Source organism: Lathamus discolor, chromosome Z (genome assembly GCF_037157495.1).
Source record: "Lathamus discolor isolate bLatDis1 chromosome Z, bLatDis1.hap1, whole genome shotgun sequence".
Lineage (NCBI taxonomy): Eukaryota > Metazoa > Chordata > Aves > Psittaciformes > Psittacidae > Lathamus > Lathamus discolor.
Window position 1 is genome coordinate 110,538,935 of NC_088909.1, and position 23,648 is coordinate 110,562,582.

The window sequence follows — 23,648 nt, forward strand, 5'->3', positions numbered from 1 at the left end:
CGTTAACACCAACCAGCAGATATACGTGGGCTACTGCAGGGGAAAAGGGCAGAAACACAGACAGGGTTGCGCTGGTGTTTGGAGGGAGGGGGTTCATCACCCCTGTGTGAACCAGTGCACTGAGATACTTTCTCTGCGGCTCCTCACAGGGACTGTGCCGGGGGGGGGGGGGGAGGGAGGGGGGGGGATTAAAATGGTGACCCAACCCCCTTAAGTGGCTCCTTATAGGGGTTATGGCTGATGGGAGTGTATATATATGGGACTGCATCAAAAGGAGCATGACCAGCAGGTCGAAGGAGGTGATCCTGCCCCTCTGCTCTGCTCTTGTGAGACCTCCCCTGGAGCATTGTGTGCAGTTCTGGTGTCCTCAACATAAAAAGGACATGGAACTGTTGGAACAAGCCCAGAGGAGGCCACGAGGATGATCAGGGACTGGAGCACCTCCCGTGTGAAGACAGGCTGAGGAAGTTGGGGCTGTTCAGCCTGGAGAAGAGAAGGCTGCGTGGAGACCTCAGAGCAGCCTTCCAGTATCTGAAGGGGGCCTATAGGGATGCTGGGGAGGGACTCTTCATCAGGGACTGTAGTGACAGGACAAGGGGTAACGGGTTAAAACTTAAACAGATGAAGTTTAAATTGGATATAAGGAGGAAATTCTTTCCTGTTAGGGTGGTGAGGCACTGGAATCGGTTGCCCAGGGAGGCTGTGAGTGCTCCATCCCTGGCAGTGTTCAAGGCCAGGTTGGATGAAGCCTTGTGTGGGATGGTTTAGTGCGAGGTGTCCCTGCCTATGGCAGGGGGGTTGGAACTGGATGATCTTGAGGTCCTTTCCAACCCTCACTGTTCTATGGCTGGTCGCCTCAGGAGGCTCCCCAGAGGGACTATGGCAGGGCGGGTACGGGGGTCACGGGCAAGATCCCCTCAGGCCGCTCCTCACGGGGGGCACCGGGTCCCTCCAGAGTCTCCTCACAGGGTCTATGGCGGGGAGGGCGGGGTGCGGGGATGACACCCGATTCCCTCAGTCCCTCACAGGGACCGTGGCGGGGCTGGTACGGGGGTCACCAACCAGGTTCCCCCAGGGGACTCCTCACAGGGACCGCGGCGGGGGGGGCCGCGGACACAGGATCCGCTGGGGCGGCTCCTCCCGGGCAGGGTGAGGGGAGCTGGGTCCGTGTCCCCCCCCCCCCCGCCGCTTCCCCGGTCCCTCTCCCGGCAGGTGGCTCCAGCGCGGCGGCGGAGGCCGGTGGGTGACGTCAGCGGCGGGGGCGGGCGCGCGGTGCCGGTGCGCCGGGCCGAGCGGAGCCGAGTCGAGACTGAACCGAGCGGAGCCGAACGGAACCGGTAAGCGCGGTGCCCGCCTCACCCCCACACTTGTCAGCGCCGCGCCGGTGCCGCGGGCTGAGCCCTGCGAGGGGCCCGCGGAGCTGGTAGCGGTGACCGGTTCGCTGTGCGGGGCCGGGCAGCGGGGGTGCCCGGCGGGACCCGCACGGGGGGAGCGGTCTCTGGAGCCCTCGTCGGTGCCGGTGTGGCCTCGCCTTTCCCCGGGGCTCAGCGCCGGCCTGCTGCAGACACCCCCCTCCGCCCCCCCCTCCCTCTCCGTGGCACGGTGCGCTTCGAATCCGTGAGGCGCCGGTTCGCCGCCCAGGAGGGCGAGCGGTGCACATGCATGTGGTTCTCTGCGGCTGTGTGCGTGTTTCATGTGTGTGCACGTACGGCCCCGTGCGCTTGCACACCTCAGCCTGCGCACCGCCGAGCCGCTGCTGGCACGGTGCCGGGCAGGTCGCGGTCCCTTCCCCATCACCGGGCAGGGAATCCGGGTTCTGTGCCCCTACCCCCGCTCCAAGGCAGGCTGCCTTCGCTCCTCTTCTCCTCGCCGAAATGAGACCCTCCCATCTGGGAGTGTGCGCTGGAGATGGCAGTCGGCCACAGTCCGAGCGTCCATAGTACCGAACGTGCTCCATGCGTGCGGGTCTGGCGGCCGCTCCGGGAAGCGGCGCCTCGGGAAGAGGCTTCCCCCCCCAGGCTGGTGTAGTGCGAGCATCAGAAACGCCGGGAGAAACCCCGACCCTCGTGTCCCAGCGGCTCTGACCCGCACTAAGCCTGTCCTGCAGCCCCGAGGTGTGGGTTGGGAGAGAGGCGTCCCTCGGGTCCAGTGTGTGTGCAGAGCTCCGGCTGTTCTCAGTGCTGGAGGTGTTGGGGTACCTCCGGTAACTGTCCGTGTGCTTGGGTGGAGAAGGTGATGAGGCCATGGAGATGCTGCGAGGGCTGGAGCAGCTCTGCTCTGGAGCCAGGCTGAGAGAGCTGGGCTGGGGCAGCCTGGACAAGAGAAGGCTCCTGAAGGGGAGACCTGAGAGCAGCTCCAGTGCCTAAAGGGGCTGCAGGGAACCTGGAGAGGGGCTTGGGACAAGGGCCTGTAGGGACAGGCCAAGGGGAATGGCTTGAACCTGCCCGAGGGGAGACTGAGCTGAGCTCTTAGGCAGAAGCTCTTCCCTGTGAGGGTGCTGAGGCGCTGGCACAGGGTGCCCAGAGAAGCTGTGGCTGCCCCATCCCTGGCAGTGCTCAAGGCCAGGCTGGACACAGGGGCTTGGAGCAAGCTGCTCCAGTGGAAGGGGTCCCTGCCTGTGGCAGGGGTTGGAACTGGATGAGCTTAAAAGCTCCCTTCCAACACAAACCATTCCATGATTACCTGACCACATGAAATCATGATCTGTTGGACTGTAACCTCCACTGAGGTGATTTGGGTCTCTGTGCAATGTGCTGTCAATCAGCCACCCATGAGTTACTGGGTTTTTTGTCTATGTTACAGGTTTATAGTTAATAAAACCCTGCAAAGAATCACAGGTGAGACTAAGCAGTAACAAAAATCCCTGAGGACCATGCTTGGGTATTGGCTTCCCTCTCTGGTCTCGCCCCACAAACAGTGATGCTAAGGGCAGTGTCAGCACATACCTAACGTGTGTGGAGATTGTTACACCTGGTGTGAGATTCATACTCAAAACATTATGTGCTTTGAAGAAATGGGGGCAAACTCTGTGTTGAGGCTCTTGCATCATGCAGCCCTGTTAGCTGTCAGAAGAAAGTGTTTTAAATAGATCTAATTCCAGGAAACTCAGCAGGCTGATTGGAATTGTATTTTTAGTCTCCAATTCATGTATGTACCTGAGATTTCTGTCCCACTGTTCCTAGCTGGAGTGGACCCCAGGTAGCCTCCTGCTCCTGCCTCTCACCTCTCATCCTTTCCCAAAATATTGCACTACACAAAGCTTCCCTGCGTTCCACTGGTTGGTCATAAAATGCTTTATCTTAGCAGATGTTTGGCAATACTGAAATCTCTGTCATTGAGGGGTTTTAGGACAGGTTATACAGGAGGTTTTTGGGACCCTGCTTTTGCGCAATGAGGCGGGGGGAACATGGTTTAGCTGTAGACTGAATTTCTCATTCTCTTTGGCAACTGTTCATCCCATTGGCAGCACAGAACTTGCTTCCAATTTTACTCATGGTACCTAATAGTGAATCTAGCAGCTATCTAATTCTCTATTCTTAGACTGCTTAAGTGCCTTACTTTACAATTAATTCTGCTGGCTGTTCAGATTTAATGGATTCTTTTAGACCTCCTCATCAGTTACTAATGCCTGGACATTTCCTTTCCAGTGCCATTTCTTCTTCCCTTCTGTGTGTTGTAGAAAGACCATGTTTCCACATCTCATTTTTTCCAGAATGTTTATTTCATGACTTAACTCCTGCTGCTTTTCAAGGTTTGAACTTGTGAGGTCACTGGTAGATGCTTTAAGCGAGTCCTGTACTGTCAGTGATGCTAACTGATTGCTTTTGGCTTTTTAAAATTGGCCCTTTTAAATTTAGACACTGCTGCCATTATTTTGGGCTTGTGGTTTCTGTGACTGGCACAGGAGCAACCTGTAATGGAAGAGGACTTGCATTAGACATGGCAGTTCATTTTGGCTTCATCCTTGTCTTGTAGATCTGCTGCTGCTCCTTGGGCAATTAATGTTGAAACATGAGCTACTCCGTGTGCTAGCAGCAGTTTTTCATCCAAAAGACTTACCAGTGTGTTCCTTGGCTTTGGTATTGATTATTCATCAGTTGTTGTGTTGTGGTATTTTTATTTGCCTGCCTAGGTGTATGTATGTTCAGAGGAGGGCCACGAGGATGATCAGGGGACTGGAGCACCTCCCGTATGAAGACAGGCTGAGGAAGTTGGGGCTGTTCAGCCTGGAGAAGAGAAGGCTGCGTGGAGACCTCATAGCAGCCTTCCAGTATCTGAAGGGGGCCTATAGGGATGCTGGGGAGGGACTCTTCATCAGGGACTGTAGTGACAGGACAAGGGGTAACGGGTTAAAACTTAAACAGATGAAGTTTAAATTGGATATAAGGAGGAAATTCTTTCCTGTTAGGGTGGTGAGACACAGGAATCGGTTGCCCAGGGAGGCTGTGAGTGCTCCATCCCTGGCAGTGTTCAAGGCCAGGTTGGATGAAGCCTTGTGTGGGATGGTTTAGTGTGAGGTGTCCCTGTCCATGGCAGGGGGGTTGGAACTGGATGATCTTGAGGTCCTTTCCAACCCTAACTATTCTATGATTCTATGATTCTATGTTCTGAATAGTGGCAAGACCCTAACCATTCCTATGACATGTATCCCTGTGATACTGTACCCTAACCCTAACCATTTTTTGATTATTCTAAGATGTCCTCCTTGCACCAGTGTGGCTGAACACGTAGAGTAAAATTCATTGATTATGACCTGCAAATACCCAATAAATAGTCTTTGAGTGTCTTTGACACCACTGCAAAGAAAATCTGCTGTATGTCCCAAACGTACTTCATACATTTTTCATTATTTTGGCATGTTTAAGCACCAAATCTCTTCTTTTGTGCCTCAATGTCTACATATTCCTCTCCTAACCGATGGCTGCACCTTTCAAACTTCCCAGGCTGTGCTTCCCAGGCAGGCACAATGCTGACGGGTGCAGCTCAAGCCTGGCACCGGGAAGCTACTGTGTGTTTCCCATGATCTCTGCTAGGGCAAGGTTAAACAGCGATCTGCTTTGAAAGCTTTCCAGGCAGAATTCCATGTGAGGATTTACAGGAGCCTATTTCAGCCCTACTGAAAGGTGCCAGGATTACCCTGTCCCTGGAGCTGGGTCAGGAGCAGGACAAGCTCACAAATCTCCCTGCTGAAAACTTCCCCTGGCTTGGAGGCTGCAGGGGGAATTAGTGCTTCTTGTTCCTGCAGCGCTTCACATCCGAGCTAAGCCTGTCTTTAAAAAGCAGCCAGCGTGGTTGTGCTTGGAACAAGCAGCTCAGTTTCTATATTATACACAACAGTCATCTCTGTAGGAAGCTGGCCAGCCCACGCCGCTGCAGCAGCCTGGAGCTACATGGCTCTTAGCGTGCTTATCCTTGGGGCGTTCCTGGGAGGATGGGAAGGAGCGGGGAGGGGGGGTCACTCAAGGAAGAGGCTTTCTGGAGCGCTGGTGTGAGCCTTCATTCCCTGGTGGTGTGAGGAGCAGTGCCCAGGTATGTGTGTGTCTGTTGAGTCACCAGCAGGGATGCTCCTCCTGAGAACAGACACACAGGTCTTACTCCAGGCTGAGTGATGGGAGACTTGGAGTCCATATGATTTCCCAGGGAAGAGGATCAGCTGCATCCCAGCTTCATTTTAGGATCCCTCAAGATTCAGGAAAGATCAAACAACTCCCTGGGGCTGATAACCATCGGTGTCCATCTGTTCCACCCGCTCAGATTGTTTGCACAAGTCAGTTATTGGGCTACACCTGATTTTACAACCCTATTAATTACATGGTAATTGATACTTATGCAACAATTAGCTATGTAAACTGAGATAAAAACCCCAATGAAATATCATGTTTCTAGAGGCTTCCAAAGCCCATAATCCCTACCTAAAGGGAGCTGCAGAACATTTCTGGACCCTGAGAGAGGCTTGTTCCTGCATGTAAGTGAAGCGGGGCAGGGGAATGCAGCACATCAGCTACCAAGGAGCCTTTCTAGAAGGAGTTATTCCCCCTTCCCTATCTCCCATTTTTATGGCTGTGATGCTGCCAATCCTTCTGGAAGGAGCTGGGGGTATCCACATTCCCAAACCACATGCTTCTGGTCTAGGGGTTTATGGAGGAGAGAAGGCAGAGGAAAATGCAGGCAGGATCAGGTCTGCAGTCCAGGTGGAATATCTTCCCAGTGGTTGTGCCCTCGCAGGGGCTGTGTGTGTGCTCCATTAACTCCCCCTGCCCCGTCTGGTGAGACAGGGAAAGTTCTGAGCCATTACAAAGTGCCTTTGGGTACAGGTAAATTAAACCCTTGCCTGCTGTGAGGAGGCAGGGCTGGAAATGTGAATGTGGAAATAGGTCCCAGCTTAAAACGACTTCAAGGACAAAGGGTAGGTGCTGGGCTTCTCAGGATCTGATTCAGATGGGACCAGTTCCAATTAAAATGAGCTCAAGGAGAATGGGAAGAGAGGAAACAAGATTGTTTCTGCGTTTCTGTCAGGTTTTGCAGTGTGGAACACTGAACTGGTTTACATCTCTTCTACGCGCAAGGAATCTGACCCAGGGAATATTTCAGAAAATTTCTTTTAAGACTTATAATGGTTTTTCTCTTTGGGAATTCTGCTTCCTCACTGTTTTTTTGTTAATTTTCATTCGAGGTTGTATCAGCTTCAGAAAGGCTTTCCCCAGAGCCTGAAATGCATGCCTGCCTTAGTCTCCTTCCACATATCTCCCAGGCTCAGTGATGTCAGAAGTGCAGAAATTCCATGAATGAGAAATAATTCCATGTCTCTAGTAAGGCAGGAAGCAGGGAGCAGGCTGCCGCTGCTTCTGTGGATGTAAGCAAGGCTTCTTGTCTTGCTAAGGAAAGCTGGGAGCAGAGAATGGGTGGAGAGGGAATGGTGGGGAAGTGGGTGTAGGGCAGAGCCTAAAGGGAAGCCTTGTGAAGCAGAAATGCTTGTGGGGTGGAGAGGAGCGGGTCTTGTAACACGGCATCACTGAGTTATCTCCTTTCTCACTTGAATAAGAGGCAGGGAAACCTCAAAGGGCATCTTGATGGGCTTTATGTTTGCCAAACAGGATCAGTGGCTGATACTACTGACCTTTTTGACTTGTCTCACCTTCACCTGAGTCTTATCTGCCCCTGTTACCAGACAGTGGTTTGTTTATTCAGCCTATTTAAAGAGAAAACAGAGATTCCCCAAATACCTGCTTCTGCTTGATTTTAGGCACGACAGACGTCCATGCCATCTGTGTGCCCCATCAGCTTTGCCTGGGGATTCAGTTGCATGACCGCATCCCTGATGTTAAGGCAGGTGAGCAGCTCAGCACAAGCCACCTCAGGTTTGTGTCAAATACCAGCTGATTAACTCAGTGTAAATGCTGCAGAAAGCTCTTTGCTGAGCTGGGTGAGGTGATGGAGACACAAACAAGATTGTTAGTGGCACTAATCGGGACTGGTAGGAAGGAGTTTGATAAGAGCACTTGAAAGGCCTCATTATCTTGTGTGTGTGGAGAGCAAGGAGGCAATTGTGCATTTGGGGAAGGCTTTTACAGTCCTTTGTCTCCTTAAGTCATTAGAAATGCCAAGATCTCATCTGTTAGAAAGATGTGTCTAAGGATGAAAAAATATTAGTATCTGTGAGCTGGAAAGGTAATCGCTGCCTGCTCCTTAAACACAGCAAAATGGGCAGAGTGGTTCTGGAAGGAGGGAGGAAGTTTGAAGGAAATTCCTATTATAATGCTTGCAACATCTTTTCAGTACATGAAAATGTGGTGTGTTCCAGCAGATCCCCGGGGCAGCCGCAGGATGAATGCAGTAGCTGAACAGCTGGGGAAGAGCCATCACAGAAAAGTCTGGAAAACTCCTTTATCCCTACAGAGGGGCATGAGTTGGTAGTTTTGCTCATCTCACCCATTTCATTTCATTAGAGACTGAGGAGGACAGAGTCCTGCAAGCCTTGGAAAGGGTTGGGGATGCTGCTTTTAGTGCAGGATGTCCCATGTTGTGATGTGGGATGCCCATCCTCCATGGAGTCAGCAAATCTCCCAATGATTTGGACATGTATCTCAGAATCTAAGCGCATCTCCTACACTGGCTTCTTCTACCTGAGTAAATAAATTTCGTGTGTCTGCTACTACTTAGACAGTAAAAGTAATCTTTATTGCCATAGTATGTTTGTCAGCTTTCCTTTATCCCAGCAAAGTACTGTAATATCTGAAAAATGCTTTAGAAACATAAGCATTTTTTTTTGAGCAATAAATACTGAAAGAGTCTCCAAGACTTGAGTCTTATAAACCAAACCAAACCACTCAGCCAGGTTTTCTTGGCATGATTCCTTTTGCAAAATGGGTATCTTACTGCCTGCTGGAGCCAGAAGGGAAGAAAGGGATGAAGGCAATGGATTGCTCCATCCTGATCATTCTTTTACGACCCTGTGTAGAGCAGAAGGGATATTTCAAAGCAATATTTGACTAAATGAGAGGCACCAGTGGTCTAGAGTCCAAGCTGGTGCAGAGGATCCTCACTGCATTCCTCTCAGTGAAGCAGAGGGTGGGATGATGCTCTAGCTCTGCATTTAATGCATCAGATTTTAAAATGCAGCAAACTGGTCTGAACTGTCAGCAAACTTCCATTTTTGCCATGAAGCTGCTGTCTCACTCCCTGCTGGGCACCCAGCTCTTGATGAGCAGCAGGGTTGTGCCAGTTCAGATGATTCATGTGTAGCAGGCAGTGGTCAGGCAGTGCTGTACTTGTGCTCCAGTGAGGTGCTGTTTGGGCTTTGCTACGTATCATAGAATCAATGAATCCCAGACTAGTTTGGGTTGAAGGGAGCTTTAAGCTCATCCAGCTCCAACCCCGTGCCATGGGCAGGGACGCCTTCCACTAGAGCAGCTTACTCCAAGCCAACCTGGCCTTGAACACTGCCAGGGATGGGGCAGCCACAGCTTCTCTGGGCACCCTGTGCCAGCACCTCAGCACCCTCACAGGGAAGAGCTTCTGCCTAAGAGCTCAGCTCAGTCTCCCCTCGAGCAGGTTCAAGCCATTCCCCTTGGCCTGTCCCTACAGGCCCTTGTCCCAAGCCCCTCTCCAGGTTCCCTGCAGCCCCTTTAGGCACTGGAGCTGCTCTCAGGTCTCCCCTTCAGGAGCCTTCTCTTGTCCAGGCTGCCCCAGCCCAGCTCTCTCAGCCTGGCTCCAGAGCAGAGCTGTTCCAGCCCTCGCAGCATCTCCATGGCCTCCTCTGGACTTGCTCCAACAGGTTATCTCCTGTTTGCATCTTTTTTTCCAAGAGAAGAGTGGTGGACAACCTGGACACGAAGAGCTGGGCAATGTTTGAGTAGCACAAGCCTCACATAGGATAGAGCAGACCTTCCCATGGCTCTGCAGGACTGGGGTGCATGGTTGCATCCTCTCAATTTTCCTCTCCTGATTAAGACTCCTTCTGACATGAAGAATATTGACTTCATAACTGTCTTAGTTGCATGTAGGCAGCAGCCTGGGTGGTTGATGCGTCCCAAAACAGACTGGGTGACTGCAATGGGAGCCCATGAGGAAGCAAACACAGTGGAGCTGAGCCTGGTCCTTGGAGAGGAGCTGGGTACAAGAGCTGGAGGACTGTATGGGTCTGTTTTGCCCCTTACTATGATGCCATTGAAATTTAAGGTGGAAGTGGGAGGAATGGAAGAGAATTTGCTGTTTAAGCCTTAGTTCAATTTAACCTCAAGCATTGGCTTGGAGTTTGTGCAATCCACTGGCAAGGCAATTAAGGTGACTTTTTAATGAGTCAATTTTTTGTCGCTTCACCAGGGTGGTAGCTAAAGATCCAGGCTGTGAGCTGTCTGAGGTAGGGACAATCCTTGTGCTGTGATGCTCTGATGCTTAATCCCTAATTGGGTTTTATTCACCAGCCCTGGCTGAGTCACAGCGAGAGAAGTTGGTGCAGAGATGTGTCTGGATAGACCATGGACAGGAAAACATCCAGGCTTCAATCCCCACTGCTCCAGTTTGGATCCATCCTAGACAAGAAGAGTTTGAGGACTTCGGACAGTGCAGTGTCCAGTTTATTTTGACTGGGTATTTACCTATTTTTTGCTGGGTATTTTGCAGGAGTATGCTCCAAGAACAAAAAGCAATGAAAAAAAAATAAATAAATGGATTCTCTTAGAGTTCCTCTTAAATCCTGAGGATAGTGAGGAGAAAATGAGAGTGAGTACACAAGCAGTGGGTTCCCTGAGCAAGAGTTCAATGACTGTAACACAGACCATCCCTCTGAGTGCCTGTCTGCACCTTGGTGACCTGCCAGACCTGCTGTCTGTATGGGACACAGCTGCTGCACCTCATGTGGTGGTGGATACCGTGGTGATGATGATCAAGTCCAATTCCAGAGTCATTTGCGGGATGCTTTCCCAGGCATGTGCCTGGGGGAGGACTTGGGGCTCATCACCACTGCAGGGCTGAGGGAGCACAGACTGAGCCTGTTTCACAACACAGCATTAGAGAAAAGCAAGCTTAAGTCTGGCTGAGTTAATTTCTGGTGCAACTCAGCCAGGGAAACCAGAGATGAATTGTTTTCCTTTGCAGCATTCATTCATTTAGCTACTGCCTGCATTAAAGCACCTTGTTGCCTTGTGATATAGGTTATTTAGAGGAATTCTTTCTAAAAATAGCTGCCTGGTTTGATGTCTTTCCGGTATTACTCTGTGCAGCACTAAAAACCTGCCTAGAAAGGCTGTCCGGTTCATTGATGTTCCCTTAAAACACAGCTAATCCACATAATCTTATTATAGTAGTAGGTGATTATACTGAGAGCAAGCTTTAGCAGTGGTCCAGCAGAGCCTTTTATCCCCCATCCATTATCTGGATGGCTACAAGTCGCTGGGTATGTGCTTTGGTTTTACTCAGGCTATTTTAGGACCAGGACTTACAACATTTTTGTTTCAATTCTCTAGGAAATCTTCCACATTATTTTTGACAATGCAGGCACATTTCTGCCACTGGCTTTTAGCTTTGCTGGCATCCCATAACTCCTCACCATGGTCTCCCGGGAAGCATTAAAACAGCAGAGACCTTTTTCCCCAGGGTAGAAGAGGGGAGCTTTATTTAGTGTGGGGTTCCTGGTCTCCACTATCTCTTTGCAGGTTTGGGAACCTGTGGCTCTGCTCTGCAGGGATTCAGGCTAAGAAAAGGGCTGAGGTTTGGGATGCTGTGTCACCATTACTAGGATGGAGCTGCTGGCTGCACCAGGCAGATGAGATGTACAAGGGCATCTGAAGTAGATGTGTGGGTCACACTGGGTGGGCTGCACATTAATGTGGGGCAGAGATGTGCACCACAGAAACCTGAGCATGACCAAGGGCTTGTGTCTGTAAGAGTGGTGAAGCAGTTTGGGTTTGAAACAAAGCTCAAGCCTGCCCTTCGTCCAGGAGATGTTGCTGCCTAGCCCCCATGTTGCTGCCCAACCCCCATGTGCTTGGATCAAGGACTGACTCTTCAACAGTGCCCCAGTATCACAGAGCTTGTTGTGAAATAAGCCCTGAGAAGGACTTGGGGTGCTGGGTGAGGAGAAGCTCCCCACGACCTGGCTTCAGTGAGCGCTTGAGCCCAGAACCCCCCCGGGTGCTGGGCTGCACCCCCAGAGCGTGAGCAGCAGCTCAGGGAGGGGATCCTGCCCCTCTGCTGCGCTCTGGGGAGACCCCCCCTGCAGCCCTGATCCAGCTCTGGGGCAGCAGCACAAGAGGGACGTGGAGCTGCTGGAGCGAGGCCAGAGGAGGCCATGGAGATGCTGCGAGGGCTGGAGCAGCTCTGCTCTGGAGCCAGGCTGAGAGAGCTGGGCTGGGGCAGCCTGGACAAGAGAAGGCTCCTGAAGGGGAGACCTGAGAGCAGCTCCAGTGCCTAAAGGGGCTGCAGGGAACCTGGAGAGGGGCTTGGGACAAGGGCCTGTAGGGACAGGCCAAGGGGAATGGCTTGAACCTGCCCGAGGGGAGACTGAGAGGAGCTCTTAGGCAGAAGCTCTTCCCTGGGAGGGTGCTGAGGCGCTGGCACAGGGTGCCCAGAGAAGCTGTGGCTGCCCCATCCCTGGCAGTGCTCAAGGCCAGGTTGGACACAGGGGCTTGGAGCAAGCTGCTCCAGCGGAAGGGGTCCCTGCCTGTGGCCGGGGTTTGGAGCTGGATGAGCTTTAAGCTCCCTTCAACACAAACCAGTCTGTGTTTCTATGAAATCCCATGCCTGCTCAATCTCCTGGACATACAATTAATTCTCCTCGAGGTTTGAGCAGCCTGTGCTGGTTATGATGGGTTACAGGTCACTGTCTCAGGTCACTGTGCTCAGCAGCCATGCCACTCAGTCTGGCAGCCCCAGCGCCTTGTGGGAGCATCGGTTGTGTGAAGGCTGCCCTCACCCTCCCTGAGGGTGGTTCATCGATGGATGTCTCTGGTTACTCCTCTCCAGAATGATGGAGACAAGAGCGCGTGGCTGTATGTACAGATCCCTGAAGCTCTCAGCAGTGCTGTCTGGGAGGAGAAGGGGGTGCCAGGGTTTTTTTCTGTCTGGGGCCCTGTGCAGGTCTCCCTACTGTATAGTTTTACCCCCTTTCCTCTCTCAGTTGCATCTTTCATGCTGCAGCAGCATGGGGACATCGCTGCAGGACTGCAGTGGGAAGAGTGAGTGTGGAAACCTTTTACAGAATGGTTTCTGCACACAAATGTAGGGTTTTTTCTTCTCCATAAAGCCTGTCTTGGTTGTTTTCCCAAGCCGAGCATGCAGCCTGGCCCCGTCCCCCAGAATAAACTGGATGAGCTTTGTCAGTGAGCAGGAGGATTAACAGGGAGGTTACAGACCAGCTCTGAGAGACACCAATGCAAGCACTTTTGTGAGATCCTAGTGTAGTGTTTTGAGAGGAGATCAGGCTCTCTGGGGGCCCATGTTGGGTAGGTGTGAGGTGAAGGAGTCACTCTGCCATCTTTCTGCCTTCTGGTACATGCTGCGCATACTTCCTCTGGGGCAAATTCCTTGTGTGGGTTCCTCAGTCACAATGAAAAAAAACACCTTTAGGGCTGTTTCTATGTGATATTTTACTATTTTTTTTAATAACCGTCCTGCTTTTGCTTATCTTGCTCCAGCCCTCCAGTGATAACACAGGCAAGGTCCTGACCTGTGGTGTTCTGGGGAACGAAGCCCAGGTCTCCAACACAGCACTGGCTGAGAGCGGATCTCGTCTCTTTTGGGAAGGAAAGACTGTAGGTGCCAAACCAAAAGGGCAAAGTGATTTGCCCCGATGAGGTATCATGTTTCTTCTCTGATTTATGGCTAGGGGAGAGGCTTCTGAGTCATCTCTTCTAGGAATTGCTTTATTTATGTAACAGAAATAATTCTGCTGCTCTTAAATCGATTAAGAGCCCATGCAGCATGAAAACTATGGCTGGCAGGAATAGGGGCTGGAGAGGGAGCAGGATGGAGGTTACAGGTAGAGCAGAATGTGCTGGCTACAGCGTCTGTCTGTCGATTCACTGTGAATGGCTAGATGCAGGTGGATGCCTTCACAGAGATGGAGCTGGGCTTTTCCAGCTAATACCACATTACACAAATGTGCTTAGGCTGGTGGGAGAGGGCACACATAGGGAGCCCTGTCTGGTTGCTGTCTGGCTGAAGACCACCAACCCCAGGGCAGTTGTATGTGCTAGGTCCCACTGGGAAACAAGACCTTTGCCCACATCTCTGCTGTGTTCAGCTCACAGCCCCCTGCCACGGCTGATTGACCAGACCCAGTCAGGCGCTAGACGGCGGCTTTCCCGCACTGCTTCAAACCCCTGCGAGTTCTTCATTGTTTTCTGTTCTTTCTGTGAACTAATGAACGTTGTCTGATTTGTCTTTTTTGCTTTCCTGAGTGTGATTTGGCCTGGCCACAAGGGCCCTCGCTGTGAAGGAGGAAAATTCCTATTTTCCTGCGAGAGGTTTGGGCAGCAGAGGTGATTTTGCAATGCTGAGTGATGCTGCTCCACCACTTACAGTACAATGGTATGCATGGGAAAATTGTTTTACTACTGTTCAAGCCAGGACTCCGGGGTCATTTTTGTCCTGTTTCTCTTTGGTTTTGCCTTTTCTTTCTGGTTTTTCCTGCAGGCTCACAGAGATTTCACCTTCTGGGGCAGGGCCACTTGGTGACTTCTGGCTTTTAGCTGGTGGCAGCTCTGCTCATCTTCTCAGTGGGTTTCCATTTGGACCCTGGTATTAAATGCATCCAATAAATACTATTTTTTGAGATGTAGGTATATGATCTCCCCTGAGCAGGTTGCATGTCTGTTGCTTGGTACAGCCAGGCTGTTAGGCATGATAGATGCCAAAGGAAAAAGCTCTGTGAAAAACAGGTTACTTCAGTGCACCAGGGAGGATAAACCCATGCTGAGAAACCCGAAGTGTGCTCGTCGATTTGACTCTAGTAATCTCTCAGTCTTTGCTATAAGCAGCTCTGGCATAAGAGGTTCTGATTCTACACAGGGGAAGGACTCTGCCGGTGGCAATTAGCAACAGCTTCATTCTGAGGAGCTCACAACATCCATTCTCTGATTTTGTAGCTTGTCTTTAGACAGGTCCTGGTGCTTGCCAGTGTCTGTGCACAGGCTTGTGATAATTTCTGGGGTACCTGTGTTGTGTTTCTGGCAGAGACCACAGCACCGAGGCGGCTGAGGACACACAGCACAAGAGCATTGCCTGTTCCTCACCATCCTTCAAAGGCTGAGCAGTTCCTGTTGTTGGCTGTATTCCTCAGGAGGTTTGGGGAACACTCATTCCTCTGAGATTAGACCATTTTCTTTGGGGTTCTTGCCCCCCCCCCCCCCCCCCCCCCCATTTTCCTGTTTCTCTGGGATCCCACCTGCCACATCTGGTCTCCTGATAATAGAATCATAGAATAATTAGGGTTGGAAAGGACCTTAAGATCATAAAGTTTCAACCCCCCTGCCATGGGCAGGGACACCTCACACTAAACCATCCCACACAAGGCTCTGTCCAAGCTGGCCATGAACACCGCCAGGGATGGAGCATTCACAACTTCCCTGGGCAACACATTCCAGTGCCTCACCACCCTTAAAGTAAAGAATTTCTTCCTTATATCCAATCTCAGCTTCCCCTGTTGAAGTTTTAACCCATTACCCCTTGTCCTATCACTACAGTCCCTAACAAAGAGTCCCTCCCCAGCATCCCTATAGGGCCCCTTCAGGTACTGGAAGGCTGCTATGAGGTCTTCACGCAGCCTTCTCTTCTCCAGGCTGAACAGCCCCAACTTCCTCAGCCTGTCTTCATACAGGAGGTGCTCCAGTCCCCTGATCATCCTCGTGGCCTCCTCTGGACTTGTTCCAGCAGTTCCATGTCCTTTTTATGTTGAGGACACCAGAACTGCACACAATGCTCCAAGTGAGGTCTCACAAGAGCAGAGTACAGGGGCAGGATCACCTCCTTCGACCTGCTGGTCACGCTCCTTTTGATGCAGCCCAGGATACAGTTGGCTTTCTGGCCTGTGAGTGCACACTGCAGCCGGCTCCTGTTAAGTTTCTCATTGACCAACACCTCCAAGTTCTTCTCTGCAGGGCCGCTCTGAATCTCTTCTCTGCCCAACCTGTAGCTGTGCCTGGGACTGCTCCGACCCAGGTGTAGGACCTTGCACTTGGCATGGTTGAACTTCATGAGGCTGCCATCAGCCCACCTCACAAGCGTGTCAAGGTCCCTCTGGATGGCATCCCTTCCCTTCAGCGTATCAACCGGACCACACAGCTTGGTGTCATCGGCAAACTTGCTGAGGGCACACTCAATCCCACTGTCCATGTCAGCGATGAAGATGTTGAACAAGACCGGTCCCAACACCCATCCCTGAGGGACACCACTTGTTACCGGTCTCCAGCCGGACATCGAGCCGTTGACCACAACTCTTTGTGTGCACCCATCCAGCCAGTTCTTTATCCACCGAGTGGTCCATCTATCAAATTGATGTCTCTCCAATTTAGAGACAAGGATGTTGTATGGGACAGTGTTGAACACTTTGCACAAGTCCAGGTAGATGACATCAACTGCTCTACCCCTGTCCATCAGCTCCGTAGCCCCATCACAGAAGGCCACCAAATTGGTCAGCAGGATTTCCCCTTAATGAAGCCATGCTGGCTGTCACCAAGCACCTTGTTGTTTTTCATGTGCCTTAGCATGCCTTCCAGGAGAATCTGCTCCAAGATTTTGCCAGGCACAGAGGTGAGACTGACTGGTCTGTAATTCCCCGGGTCTTCCATTTTCCCCTTCTTGAAAATGGGGGTTATATTTCCCTTTTTCCAGTCGTTGGGAACTTCACCTGACTGCCATGATTTTTCAAATACGATGGCCAGTGGCTTAGCAACTTCATTCGCCAGCTCCTTCAGGACCCGCGTATGGGTTTTATCAGGTCCCGTGGACTTGTCTGCGTTCAGATTTTTAAGATGTTCTCTAACCAGATCCTCTCCTACAGTGGGCCCAAGGTCTTCATTCTCACAGTCCCTGCATCTGCCTTCCAAGACTTGGGTTTTGCGGTCAGAGCCTTTGCCAGTGAAGACCGAGGTGAAGAAGTCATTCAGAACCTCAGCCTTCTCCAAATCCTGTGTAGCCAGTTCTCCCAAAAGCTTCCTCAGGGGGCCTATTTTGTCCCTAGTCTGTTTTTTATTTGCAATGTGCCTACAGAATCCCTTCCTGTTATCTTTCACATCCCTAGCAAAGTTTACTTCTAACTGGGCCTTAGCTTTCCCAACGTGGTCCCTAGCTTCTCAGACAACATCCCTGTATTCTTCCCAGGCTGCTTGTCCTTGCTTCCACCTTTTGTGAGCCCTTTTTTTCCCCTCTAAGTTTCCTCAGCAGCTCCTTATCCATCCAAGGAGGTCTCCTGGCCCTTCTGCCATACTTCCTTCTAGTCGGGATGCATCACTCCTGAGCTTGTAGCAGGTGATCCTTGAATATCAACCAACAGTCTTGGGCCCCCCTGCCCTCCAGGGCTATATCCCATGGAACCTTACTAAGCAGGCTCCTGAAGAGGCCAAAGTCTGCTCTCTTGAAGTCCACGTCAATGAGCTTGCTGTACACTCTTCTCACTGTCCTGAGGATCTCGAATTCAACCATCTCATGATCGCTGCAACCAAGGCTGCCCTGGCGCGTCACATTTCCAACGAGCCCTTCCCTGTTGGTGAGCACAAGGTCAAGCATGGCACCTCTCCTTGTCGGCTCCTCTATTACTTGCGGAAGGAAGTTGTCTTCCACACAATCGAGGAACCTCCTGGATTGCTTGTGCCGGGCAGTACCATCATTCCAACAGATGTCAGGGTGGTTGAAGTCACCCATGAGAACAAGGGCCTGCGATCATGAGGCTGTTACTATCTGTCTGTAGAATGCTTCACCCACAGAGGCCTCTTGTTCAGGCAGTCTGTAACAGATCCCCACAGTAATGTCCCCCATAGCTCTTCTGTCTTTAAGCCTGACCCACAAACTGTCTGTTGACTGCTCACCTGCCCCCAGACAGAGTTCCATGCTCTTCAGCCTATCTTTAACATAAATAGCAACTCCCCCTCCCCGCCTGCCTGGCCTGTCCTTTCTAAAGAGCCTATAACCTTCCATTCCAACATTCCAGTCATAGGAGCCATCCCACCATGTTTCTGTGATGCCTGTTATATCATACCCCCTTAGACGTGCACACGTCTCTAATTCCTCTTGTTTATTCGCCATGCTACAGGCTTTTGGATAGAGGCATCTGAGCCGAGCCTCAGATGAAGGCGGCTCATTGGCTGGAGCAGCTGGAATATCTCTGCATTGCTCTGAGTATATATTACAGGCAACTGACCGATGTGCTTGTTCTCCTGGGGAGGCTGGTGCAGAGCACAGCCCTTTGGCATCAGAGTGTCTGGAGAGTCTCGGGAAGGGACAGGGCATGAAGCTTCCCAGGGCTGTGATAGGAACTTCATATTCCTGGGCAATGCGGGACATTGCAAAGCACGTAACCAGATCCCATAGTTCACAGCTGCAGGAGGGAAAGGAAGAGGCTCTTTGCCAAGACCAGAGCATTGCCTTTACCTGTGTTCAGCCCCAAAGAGTGACCCTCCCTGGGGCTCTCTGCAGGATGTTCCTGCAGAACTGAGCAGCAGGAGCCCATGTTTATTCATGGGAAGAACTCATTAAATTTCAGCCTTGAAGCAGCCACTGGCCTCGAAGCTACGAGCTACAGGAGGTTTGCCCATACTCCCTCTGCTTCACTAACTCCATTACTGTGACTAAAGCTTGGAGAGATTCCCTAAGGACATGCAAGTCCATCACGGGAGCAGTGGGCACCAAATTCCCCATCCTCAGTTCTCTGCACCCTCCACTGCGGGGTCTCTGCTGCTCTGCTCAGCTCCTCTGGGTCAGAGGTGGCTTCTTCTGTGCTCGGTGGGGATGATGCTGCTGTGGCACTGAGAGCAGTGAGGCAAAGAGAAAGGGCATTTGAAAGGCTTTTGATGCTGGGAAGGAGGGGAGGGATTCTGGAGTGAGGAGAAATAACATAAATGAATCTCATCCTGCTCCCGCCAGACCCACCGAATGCAGGAATCAATGAGCTAAGCCTGTACGATGAACACAGCCCCTGCTGCACCCCTTCTGCTTTATGTTTAATCTTGGCACCAGTTGAAAAGGCTGTAGAGATGTGATGGTTTGCAGGATGCATCCCTTTACAAAGTGTTTAAGAGATCGCTGTTATCCTCCTTTAATTAGCACATGTGGTGCCCTGTTAATAACAGACATCTTGTTATGAAGTTTGAGCTTTAATGAATTCATCTAGGTAGAGAGACTGATGCAGCTTGGAGAGGGTTTGGTGGCAAGGAAAAGCTCATCACAACGTCTTGGGCAGGGCTTGGGCTGGGAAATGCTGGGAGATGGCATGGAGAGCTCATGCGAGGGCACCCAGATCTCCCCTTGCCTTCAGAGCAGTGAAGGGAGCAGAAAGGTGCCTGCAGATCCCAGCAGCAACACAAGGAGAAATGCTTACCTTGCCTAGAGTGGTGAACGAGAGAGAATGGAAGAATAGAAGAAAACTTCTTGATTCCCTCATCCTACTATTTTATGGAATAAGGGGTCCTGATTATGAAATCTCTGCATCTGTGCAGAGGCTGCAGCTGCCTTCAGTAAAAAGCAAGTGAGAGGTAAACGGAAACTGTAAAATCTGCTCAGTGTTCATAAAGACGGAACAAGTCTTTGCATTTCCTGCATTATTCTTATATGCACAGTGTTTCTTGGGAATTTCACAGAATCACAAACTGGTCCAACCTGGCCTTGAGCACTGCCAGGGATGGGGCAGCCACAGCTTCTCTGGGCACCCTGTGCCAGCGCCTCAGCACCCTCACAGGGAAGGGCTTCTGCCTAAGAGCTCCTCTCAGTCTCCCCTCGGGCAGGTTCAAGCCATTCCCCTTGGCCTGTCCCTACAGGCCCTTGTCCCAAGCCCCTCTCCAGGTTTCCTGCAGCCCCTTTAGGCACTGGAGCTGCTCTCAGGTCTCCCCTTCAGGAGCCTTCTCTTGTCCAGGCTGCCCCAGCCCAGCTCTCTCAGCCTGGCTCCAGAGCAGAGCTGCTCCAGCCCTCGCAGCATCTCCATGGCCTCCTCTGGCCTCGCTCCAGCAGCTCCACGTCCCTCTTGTGCTGCTGCCCCAGAGCTGGATCAGGGCTGCAGGGGGGGTCTCCCCAGAGCGCAGCAGAGGGGCAGGATCCCCTCCCTGAGCTGCTGCTCACGCTCTGGGGGTGCAGCCCAGCACCCGGGGGGGTTCTGGGCTCAAGCACTCTCTGAAGCCAGGTCATGGGGGGCTTCTCCTCACCCAGCACCCCAAGTCCTTCTCAGGCTGCTTCATCCAGTCTCCCCCAGCCTGTGTTTGTGCTTGGTTTGGTTGTATTTGATTGATTTGTTTTATTACCAGTTTGCTTGTATAGTTCTCTTTATAAGCAACTGTGTCCCTTCCCTGGTCTCCTGGCCATGGCCAGGCAACTGAAGGGCTGGGTGATTGGATCAGGGGCATCATGAGAGCTCCTGACCCTTCTGTCTGTCCATGCTGCATGTTTCAACGATGAGTTTGACCTTGCTCATATGTATTAAATGGATGGGATTTATGGTCCACAGAACAGGAGAATTTTCCAACAGAGAACAATTTTGGTATGTGTTTTCTGAAAGTTCCCAAAAGATTTCCTAGCCTTAAACTAGGATGGATAGGAGGTGGGAAATGGGATGGGAATCAAGTTAGCACTCAAATCTCTAAAAATTACTGTCCCTTTGTGTTCTACCATCTTCCAGCACCGCAACAAAACCGTCTATCGAGCACATGAGCAAAAGATTGGGCTGACTTCACCAATATAAACAACTCAGATTTATTTTCCCCAAATGCCATCTTGATGTAACCACAGATTGCATTAATGTTTGCTCCTGACCCTCTGTTGTGCTTCAGGACCTGTTGGCTGTCTTCTGCTGCAGTTTGCCCTGAAGCTCCCATTGAATTTGGTTTCTCAAGTGGATCCATCAGCTTGAAAAGCCCTTGGGACTCTGGTTTGTAGTTCCATGAAAACAGACCACAGTTTCCATCATCTGTTGCCAGAGAGCATCACTGCTGGTTTTACGACAGCTGTTGGTCTAAGCAGCTATTTTCATTAGGCCACTGAAATAATACTTTTTCATTACAATAGACCTGGAGACCCAAGAAGAGAAGAGTCAAATACTGGGATTGCTGATGGTGAATCCTGGAACTCCCACTAGGTTAGCACTGCCCCAGTGGGAGCGTGTTACCTGCTGGTCTCTCAGCCATGGTGCACATCCCCGTATTCACCACCAGCTTTTCCCTGGGTGGTTCAATGAGAGGGACCCAGCCATGAGAACAAGGGCAAGAACATAGCCTGAATCCTCTGGGGTCATCCTTTCAGGGGTGATTCTGCCTTGGCCCTCTAATTGCAGGACATGCTGCAGGGTCATCATTCATCAGGGACTGAGATGTAGCCAGGAGCGCCATGAAGCCCATCACTTTGCTCATGAGATAAAATGAGGCTCTTTCTTCCCTTTTAGTCTCATGCTTTGCATTTTCCCTTTCAGTGCTTCTAGAACTGTACTAATTATTAATAATTAAGCTGACGAGGCAAAACTTGGTTTCCTTCCATTGCATGTAGAGTAAGCCAAGAAGTTCAGTGTGGGAGCCAGCACCACCTCCCATCCAGCCCTACCTGGTCTCAGCAACCCTGGGGAGTTTGGCTCATAGTGCCAAAAAGCTGGGAAGCGTCTTGTGTTCTATGACGGTGCTGAGAGGTGAGATGTAGAGGTGGATCTCAAACTGATGTAGCACTGTGTAGAAGCACGTTGGCCCAACTCCTACCTCTCAGAGTTCCCTTTTTGCCAGTAGGAAATTTTTGCTACTTTCCTTGGTGTTTTTCCCTCCTCAGACATCCAGGAGACCTGTGCAGACACTGAGTTCTCCAGCACAGGCTTAGGAAACTCAAGACTAGTCACCACAAGGGGAACGTGTTGCCCAGGTGTACCTCTTGCAGCACTCTTGTGGCTCATCAGGTCCCAGCCTGCCCGTAAGCCATCCTGTGGTCCTCAAATCCTCCACTGCCTTCTTGGGGTTTAAGCAACTCATGCTCCCTTTCCTTGGCCATGCACATGGGTTGCAATACAGAGGTAACCTTCCTGCACAGGCTCCTCTTTCCTGCTGTCCTTGCAGAGCCTTGGGATTTATTTACCTGCCTTTCCCCCTTCACTCCTTGTTTCTCATCCTTATTTCTTTTCCCTCTGTTTGACTACAGACCAAGACATTTCTCTGGCTGTGTGTTGCCCCACTTGTAATAGCAAGAGCAGTTTTCTCCATTCAATCTTTGCATGCAAAAGCCAGCATTAGATAATTGCTGGATTGAAGAGAGGCTGTAATTATTTTTGTTTCCAACTACAGGAGCAAGCAGTGTTTGCCAAATTGTTTGGTAACTGCTGGCAGATGCTCCTTGCAGGGTATCCCTGCCCAGCCTACATCCCTCCCAGCCATCATATGGTCCATACGTCTTTTAACAATTAGCCAGTTCCCTCTTCAAATGCATGCTCCATGCTGGCCTCAAATATTACATTTCTCTTCAATCTTAAATGATTGAAGGATGCAGATTGAAACATAGCTCAGCATTTGGTATTTTCCTTATCATTACTTCATGGGTGACTTCTGCCAGAGAGCAGAAGGCAGGGAATGCTGATGCTTGGGGGCTGCAAAGTGAAGGACCGTGCTGGGAACTCGTGGCCGGGTTAATGGAGCAGCTCTGGTGATAAAGGGCTCCAGCAGAGGCATTATTCTGGCATGAGGAACACAAGGAGAGCAGATCCATGGTAATTTTATTTCCTCCCCTCTGAGCAGTGCTGGTAATCTGGGACATCCTTATGCAAAATTAGAGCCATTGTCATGCAGCTGCCCCAGGTTCTGAAGGACCTGGTGGTCCCCTTGGTGGGCAGCACAGGACACCAGACTCCATGTGGTGATGCAAAATGAGGTGTCAGGGGGTGTTTGGGAGTAGAATCACAGAATCCCAGGCTGGTTTGGGTTGAAGGGGCATTAAAGTTCATCCAGTTCCAACCCTCTGCCATGGGCAGGGTCACCTTCTTCCATTCGTCTTAATAAGGATGCTCTCCTCCTTCCCCCTGCACATCCAAGAAGAAAAAAGCTGTGTTATGTGCTGTGCATGCACCCCAGGCTGAGCAATATCGAGCATCTCTGTAAGGCACTAAATGGTTTGCTGCATGAGGGAAGGGCTTGGCAGCTCCCAGTGACCGCAAGCACGGAACCAGCACGGAGCCAGCGGCATTCCCAGGCTGCTGAGGTTTGCTGTCAGACCCAAGTTCGGGGGGTGTCCCACCCTCACAGCCAGTCTTTAGGGCTCTTTGCAAAACCACACAGGGTGGCACTGCAGCTTTTCCACAGCAGTTTTGATTGCTATAAGCCCATAAACTCTGTGGTCCTCTCTGCTCCCAGGGTTTATAGCCTCATGGGCTGCTGCTCTCCTTGTGATGGGGTTTAAATGGGCAGTTGGAGACACAGCACCCTGTGCAGCCTGTGCATATCGCTCCATAACAGTTTCAGACAGATTAAAATGAAAACTGAAGAGCAAAGGGGAAAGGAAGAGCTAGAGTTTTCTGCAAATTACCAATTGAAAAGGAAGGATTAACCATCTGTAACATGCTGGTAATTGTGTGTGCTTCTGGAGGGGATAACTAATGAGTCTCTGAAAGGTCACAGTTTTGCTCACACCTTCAGCAAGCCATTACTAGGCAGTGCTGGTGTCAAATGAATCCATGTCCTCTTTTCTTCCAGGAGTGGTCCTGAGACCGACAGAGGCAAAACCAGGCTGTGCAGCACAGGGAATTCCATCAAGCTGTAAAGATCTGATGACACTTGGCTTCGCCGACAAAAGACATAGAAGGAACTGCAAGCATGGAAGCCTGCTGTGCTGAATGCAGCCGATAAAGTGAGTTTTGGTCTGCAAAACATTTGCTGCCATTGAGATTTCTATCAGCTGATGGGGAAGATGAGGTCTGCCTATACCAAAAAGGGAGCAATGAGAAGGGTGAAGCTTTGCTGACCACTGGGGACCCCGGCCAGTGCCTGGAT

The 23,648-nt window shown here is 51.1% G+C and overlaps 1 protein-coding gene across 2 annotated transcripts in view; it reads left to right on the forward strand.

Annotated features, from left to right (window-relative positions):
- Nucleotides 1–1,253: 1,253 nt before the first annotated feature.
- MAPK4 (mitogen-activated protein kinase 4) overlaps nt 1,254–23,648 on the forward strand; it is a 46,117-nt gene continuing 23,722 nt past the window's right edge. For both annotated transcript variants that reach the window (XM_065663297.1, XM_065663298.1), the window contains exons 1-2: nt 1,254–1,337; nt 23,352–23,505. The gene's annotated coding sequence lies outside the window, so the exon portion shown is untranslated. The remainder of the gene's footprint in view (nt 1,338–23,351; nt 23,506–23,648) is intronic.